The 7,977-nt window shown below is 35.0% G+C and overlaps 1 non-coding gene across 1 annotated transcript; it reads left to right on the top strand.

Moving 5' to 3' along the window:
• The first annotated feature begins 7,201 nt into the window (after positions 1-7,201).
• On the top strand, positions 7,202-7,308 carry LOC128041466 (small nucleolar RNA R71). Its single transcript, XR_008196487.1, has one exon. It is a non-coding gene; the product is annotated as a small nucleolar RNA R71 (small nucleolar RNA).
• The last annotated feature ends 669 nt before the right edge of the window (positions 7,309-7,977 follow it).

Below are 7,977 nucleotides of genomic sequence, written 5' to 3'. Positions count from 1 at the left end.
TACAAAATGACTTCATCTGAATTAAAAAATTAATAATTCAATTGCAAAGACTAATTGACAGAGGTTTTACTCGACTAAGTTTATCATTTTAGGACACACTTGTATTGTTTGTGAAAAGAAATATGAAACAATGAGTTTGTATATAGATTATTAGTGGTTGAATAAAGTCGTGATAGAGAATAAAAATCAGTTAATTCGTATTGAAGACCTATTTAGTCAATTGAAAAGTCTTACAGTATTTTAGAAGATAAATTGATAGTCACGAAACTAATTAAAATTACAACAAAGGCAAGTGCACTTATCGATAAATAGTATAGCTACGGTGAGTAAAATGTCGTATCCACGACGACTAAAAGTACTAGTAATTACTGTTTTCCTATTATTTAACTGACAAATTGGAGTGATTGGTTTAAACTAAAATCTACTAAATTAATTAACTAAAAAACACAGCAAAGAATAAATCAGGAATTTAATTGAATAATAACCAAGAAGCTAAACAATACCCAAGAAATAATCCTCCTAGACTTCATCTATCATTATGAATCTAAATTAAACGATTTGTTCGCTTGGTATCTTGATCCAAAGAAATCCTTAAATTGTGCCAATATCCCTTTTAAGACTAAAAGCAACTGACTCCAGGTTGATTAATTGAAAATTCTTTCTAATTAAAACTCCTATTATCGCATTAACTCGATCTATGGATTCCTCTATTAGATTTGACTCTAATCTGGTAGATTTATGTCGTCCTATTTCTAGGATTGCATGAAACTCCACCCAATTATGCTAGATCTACTCTTAAATAGGGACTTTTCCTCCTCTGATTTATGCACATTAAACATCAATTAATATTTAGAAAATATTAAAACAAGAAATAAGCACACATAACTGAGAATAAGATTCAAGTATTTATCGCGTAAGACAGAAATCAAATATTAGAATTCATCATAGGATTCATCTCCCCTAGGTATCTAGAGAATTAGTTCATAATTGCAAATAAAAACATCTCAAAGTCAGAGCAACCCCAAGAGATAAAGAACTTCAAAGAAATTAAAAAGAGGTCTTCAATCTTGATGGAAATCTACTTCAGAGTTAGCTTCAATGATATTCTTCAAGTTATTTTCTTCAATTCTATTTGATGGCTCCCTATTCTCTTCTTCTATTTGGTATTTATAGGCCTTAGAATGCCTAAAAAGCCTAAAAATTTTGTTTTTCTGTATGTTTGGAATGCGATTTGTGATATCGACACAATCTAACACATGGCCATGTGTACAGCCCATATGGCTCCTAAAAGCTGCTCCAATTGTTTGTTTTTCGCTCCTTATGCTCCCAAATGCTCTCTTAAGTATAGAAACATGAATTTAAATGATTAGCAGCATAAAATTTACCAATTTGCATAAATAATCATCCAAAAACGCATTAAAAATGGGATTAAAACATGTTACTTTTATCACTTATCAAATATCCCCACACTTAAACATTTTCTTGTCCTCAAGCAAAATTCTCAACCCACTTTAAAGTTAACCTTTCTCAATTTGTTATTTCCATCAATAATGTCTCAAAATAATTTGCAAACAATCATGCATTGGCAATTCAACTAAAAATGCACTTAAGATTCAAACAATCTAAGCTAAAAATTTTAGGGTACGAAAACATATGTGTCTCCATTTATTTAAGTAATTACCTTTAAATAAAAATGAATAAGAATTGACATCCTCACTAAAGATTCACTCAAAGTATTTAAGGTTCAAGAAATATGCACTCAATAGTTGAACAAGAAATGTCATTACAATAGGCTTGCTTGAAAGTCAAATCTTCACCACTATAAAATGATATGACACACCAATCGAGAGGTCTTGGCAAGGTTGTAATGGGTTTTAGGTTAAGGGTGTGGAAAGAGGCTAGAAAAGTTGGTTATAACCGAGATCAGTTGATACATTACCAAACTAGAAAAACAATCAAATGTTGAATTAAAAGATAATGCATAAATCAAGAAAAATCAAGAACAAAAACGAGCTTTTCAACACTAAATGAAACTAATTATTCAAGCTCAATCACATTATTTTTTATTTTTACTAAATAATAAGAATAAGAGTAAACTAACTTTTTTTATTTTTTACTAAATAATAAGAATAAGAGTAAACTAAAACCTCATTTCTTAAAAAGAACTTATCATGCTTGACTCTCTCATGTTTTAAAGTTTAAATCAACCAATGCACAAATACCTACAAATTAATCCAAAACAACATCAATAAAAAATCCCAAATCGACAAAAATTCACACTAATGGAAGTATGAGAAAATTACTTAAACACAATAAATAATTCAGGATTTTATCACAATTATATAAACAACCTCCCACATTTAAGATGTACATTGTCCTCAATGTACAAACAAATATAAACACATAATAAATACAATATCATAAGAGAGGGAGAAAACTGAAATTGCCTTGAATATGAATGAAATCACCATAATAGTGAAAACTAGAATTGTAGGCAAAATCTAAATGTAGCGCATGGTTCCGAGCAAACTAATAAAAACATAAACACAAATAATGAAGAAGAATAAGAGGTTACAAATTCAAATAAAAACAACCATCAAAATAAAAACTTGGTTCAAAAGAAAATAAACTAAAGAAGCCTAAAAAAATAAAAACAAAACACCGAAAAATAAAAAAGAAAAAGAAAACTACAAGAACATAAAGAAAGCATATAAAACAAAACAAATCAACAATCGTCATCGTGCGATGCGTCGGATTCGTGAAGTGCAGGCTTAGTAGATAAAATACAGAGATGCTGATAGATCTGTTGTAAAGTAGCATCAATACTATCGAATCACTCAAAACAATGCTGCTCGAAACAAGTAAACCGCTCGGAGAGGTCCGTTAGTGTAACAGTAGTGGCAAGAGTAGGTGAGGTGGATCATCATAGTGAAAAAAGACATCATCAAAGAAGTCTTCATGCTCATCATGAGGGTCAATATGAGACAATCTGTATCTAGGAGGACCCACTCCATGCTTTTGCTTGATCATCCTCATATGACTCATAATAGATAATCCCTGTGGGACCATCTGTCCAACCAATATGAAGGAGGAGGACAGCTCCAGAGTGTCAAGGAGGCCAAAATGGCGTGCTAGACAAGTCACATAAGGGCCTAAGTAGATAGGACCCTTCCTACTACACTCTGTTTGGTGGCTACAAGCAAAGGCGATGAAGTAAACAAGATCGAAGATGCATCACGCCGCCATGCTCCAAAGGAAGTACGCATCGAATGTACCAATAACCCCGGTGCTCTCCCTCCGACCAGCCAACGTGTGGGCCAAGATGGCATGGATATAGCGTAAGGTTGGAGGTAGTGAAGTCACCTTCGATCGACTCGAGTCATAATGGGTGTGTTAGTATAAGGTAAGAAAGTCCTCGGCATTCATGAACTCCTTAGAATAGAGTCCAAGGGCAACTCTGAATTCTGTGACGCTCAGATAACGAGTCATACCACCTAGTCAAAAAGAAATAGTACGCGACTCATCATGGCTCGACATCACATGTTGCAGAACAAATGTCGAACAAAAATCTAGTGTCAGCTTCGAGTAGGTAGGCTCGACGATAGAGAAGAAACAGTCCCATGGATATGTAGCAATCAGTGTTCATACACTATCAGCCAAGTGGATCTGATCTAGGGCCGTCTAATCAATACAACGACCCAATCCCAATGGTTGTTGTCTGAGATGCTGATATAGGTCCTCGTGAGGACCCTGTGAAAACCACAGAGAAGGATGACGTGTATCGAAAGATGGGCCCGAGAAGGAGGTTGCACCCGGAGTCTTTCGCTTTTTTGAAGCGAGTATGCCACACTTAGTCTTATCGCGTGTGTTTGTCATTGTATTGGAAAGAACAGATAACCAAACAACTATTTTAGCATCAAAGCAAAAGCATGGATCGACACAATGAACTTAGCCATATCGAATATCGAAGCTAACGAAAGTTAAAATCTAAGAACAAGAATCTTAAAAATAATAATTGAACGCAAGCTTAAAATAAAGTAAGCAGTAATAACAAAATAATAATAATACTAGAAATAATAATTAGAATAGAACCGAATAATAGTAATAACTAACAAAGAGGAACATAACTAAAATAATTAATAATAATAATAAAAATAATAAGAACAGTAAGAATAACATTACAGGTAATAGTAATAACCATAATAATAAGAATAATAATAAGGACTAAAAATAAAATAAACATAAAATAAAATAAATAAACAAAAATAAAATATAAGTAAGGAGGGGCAAACGATGAGGAACCGATGGAGGGTGATGGCATTGGCCGGAGTTATGGCTAAGGAACGGACGACGGGGAAAAGTCGGCGATGGGGACGTGCGAGATGGGGAATAGGCTTGGCGAAGGGAAAGAACGATGGAGATGAGGGTGTTCGCGCGGATGGCAGCTGGAGTTGTCCACGAAGAGGAGAAAAGGGAATGGGAGATTGGGGGTGTTGGTTGGGGTTTTAGGATAAAAAAGGGACACGATCGTGTTCAAGCCTGTATTGGGCCACACGGCTGCGTCCCACACCCGTGTGATGCTCCTTCAGCCCATTTTTCATTTAAAATTTAAGCCTAGTGTTAACAAGGCCTGCGACACACCTGTATGTCTAGAACATGTGTCACACATGGCTATGTGCCAGGCCGTGTGTGATCATCCTTTGCTTCTCCCACGCTTGTGTATAAGGCTGTGTCAGACACATGGTCTCACGAACACCCGTGTGACAAGCTGTGTGTCACACACGGCCATGTCAATAGCCTATGTAACTCACTATTTTTTAAAATTAAATTGAAAATCTATTCCTGTATTCACACAGCCATGGACAAACCCGTGTATCTAAGCCGTGTGTGCCACACGACCGTATTACAATCTAAATTGGAAAAATTAAGTCCCAAGACACGCCAGTGTGTCTAGGCTGTGTCTTCAAACTGTGTAAGTCTCTGTTAATGTGTGCCACAAAAAGTTTGAAAAAACAATAGCTCCAGTATGTACACAGCCTGGGACATGCCCGTGTGTCCAGGCCGTGTGGCTTAATTTTTTATAGAAAATTAACATGTAATAAAATTAAAAGAATTAAAAAATATAAACACTTGGGTTGCCTCCTGATAAATGCTTATTTAGAGTTTAAGCTCGACTTTACCTTTTAGGCTAATGGTTACGGTGGAGCTTGGAGCCGAAGCTTCTCTGTATCATTTTCAGTTTTATCACCGAAATAAGGTTTGAGTTGAGTACTATTTACCTTAAATGTACCAAATTCAGAATGTGTTACCCAACTATATCGTATAGAAAAGTGTTTAGTACCACAAACGGGTTCGATCCTCTTAACTCAAGTTTCGAAGGGAAAAGTAGTGGATCAAGTTTGTCTAGCAGTACTTTGTCCCTAACCTTGAAATGGTTTGTTCTCATCACATGCACATGCACATCATGGCATTTCTTTGTTTCTTCATCGTGTTTTATTGGTTTCTCCTCAACATGCACTTGTCATTCATCTAGTTCCTTGAGTTGTACCATTCGCTCTTCATTTGTTGCTCGATTTCTGTCACCTTGACTAAAACCTGGCTTCAACACGTTTTCATGAGGAATTTCCTGCAAAGAATGTTGAGCCACATGCTTACTAACATTAACAGAATGATTAGTGTCATCTCGCTTACTAGAGACTCTTACAAAATCCCGTGCTTGAAGAGTAAACTTTTCATCACCTACACGAAGAACAAGTTCACTAGTACCAACATCGATAATAGTTCTAATAGTGGCTAAAAAGGGTCGACATAAGATCATAGGTACCTCACTATCCTCATCCATGTCTAAAACAACAAAATTAATAGGGAATATAAATTTATCGATTTTCACAAGTACATCCTCAATAATACCCCTAAGATATCTAATAGTTATATCCCCTAATTAAATACTCATCCTAGTGTGTTTGGGTTTCCCAAGACCAAGTTGTTTAAATATTTTGTAAGACATGACATTTATACTAGCCCCTAAATCAGCCAAAGCCTTTTCAATATTTAAGTTACTAATGAGACAAGGAATAGTAAAACTCCCTATATCTTTAAGTTTGTTGGGTAGTTTGTTTTAGAAAATGGCTGAGCAAACTGTATTTAGCTCCACATTCGATGAGTCATCTAACTTCATTTTATTTGTTAACAGCTCCTTTAAGAACTTGACATAATTTGGCATCTACGAAAAATCTTCAACAAACCGTAAGTTAATTTGTAATATTTTAAAGAGTTTAAGAAATTTACCAAATTGTCGTTCCGGTGGTCTCTCTTCAACGTGTTTGGATATGAAATTTGAGGTTTGTATTCTCTAACAATCGATTTTTTCTCTTTTTTATCTTTTTCAAGCTCATCATTCTTTACCACAACTTCTTGCTTCAATTTTTGTTCAAGCTTGACTAGCCCTTCCACATCTTGAACAGTAATTGCGTGGAGCTGTTCCATTGGGTTAGTTTCATTATTGCTAGGCAAGCTACCTTGTGGTCTTTCTGAGACTAATTTAGTAAGCTGTCCTTTTTTATTTTCAAGTCCTTGAATTGATGCTTGTTGATTTTTCAGTGCTGCCTCAGTGTTTTGGAAAACGAGTTTCTGACACCGAGATAAATTTTGCCAACATCTCTTCAAGGTTTAGCTTCTTCTCTTGCTAATAAGGTTGTTGAAAATCCAGAGGGGGTTGTGTTCTCTAATTTCCGTGAACACCGTAAGAAAAATTGGGATGGTTCCTCCAACCTGTATTATAGTTATTACTATAAGGGTTATTTTGAGGTCTAGAATTGTTACCCATATAGTTGACTTGTTCATTCTTCGTGCTAGAACCAAAAGGTAAACATTTTGAATTAATTATTACACCTCCTTTTGCATCGCATTGCATCACTAGATTCACCTTCGTAGAAAAATATAGACCATCAATTTTCTTATTTAATGCTTTCACTTGACTCGACAATATAGTAACTACATCTAGATTAAAAATACCAGCTGTTTTCATTGGCTTTGTTTTCATGACTTTCTAATGATAATTATTTAGTGACATCTCCTCAATAAACTCATAAGTCACCTCAGGTGTTTTGTTATTCAATGTTCCAACAGTTGTTGCATCAATTAACTGCCTAGTTGAGGGATTCAAACTGTTGTAGAAGGTTTGAATTGCAACCATAAAGGTAACCTATGATGGGGACACCTTCTCAATAGATCATTGTATCTCTCTCATGCATCATATAATGTCTCCAAGTCGATTTGGGTAAAAGAAGAGATGTCGTTCCTCAACTTAGCTATTTTAGCTAGTGGGAAGTACTTCAAGAGAAACTTATTGGACATTTGAGCCCATGTAGTGATAGAACCATATGGTAAAGAATTTAACCATTGTTTTGTCTTGCTCCTCAATGAGAATGGGAAAAATCGTAAGTGAATGGTGTCAACGGTGGCACTATTAATCTTGAAAGTGCCACAAATCTCTATAAAATTGGCAAGGTGAGTATTTGGATATTTATCTTGCAAACCATTGAACTAAACATACTGTTGTACCATCTGAATAGTGTTCAACTTCAGTTCGAAATTGTTTGCAGCAATAGTAGGTCTCACAATACTTGATTCAGCCCCAATCAGAGTGGGCTTGGCATAATCGTACATAGTACGAGGAACAAGATCTATAGGAGGAAGCTGAATATTTTGATTATCACCCATCTCCACAGTAATATTGTTGTCCTCTTGTTCGTCTACTATATTTTTTTACTTTGCCTTGCTTCTTTAACCTCTTTACGATTTTTTCGAGCAATACTTTCAATCTCACGGTTAAAAAGCAATGGTCCCGACAGGTTTCCTTTTGTCATAAACTAAAAGAACCTGCCAAAAGCAAACAAAAGAAAAATTAAAATGTAAAAATTAAATTAAAAATAAAAAAATAAAATAAAAATGGCTAAATTAATATAAATAAATTTT

This window comes from Gossypium raimondii, chromosome 5 (genome assembly GCF_025698545.1).
Source record: "Gossypium raimondii isolate GPD5lz chromosome 5, ASM2569854v1, whole genome shotgun sequence".
NCBI lineage: Eukaryota > Viridiplantae > Streptophyta > Magnoliopsida > Malvales > Malvaceae > Gossypium > Gossypium raimondii.
The sequence above is the reverse complement of the archived record's forward strand: the minus strand, read 5'-3'. Positions and strand labels throughout refer to the sequence as shown.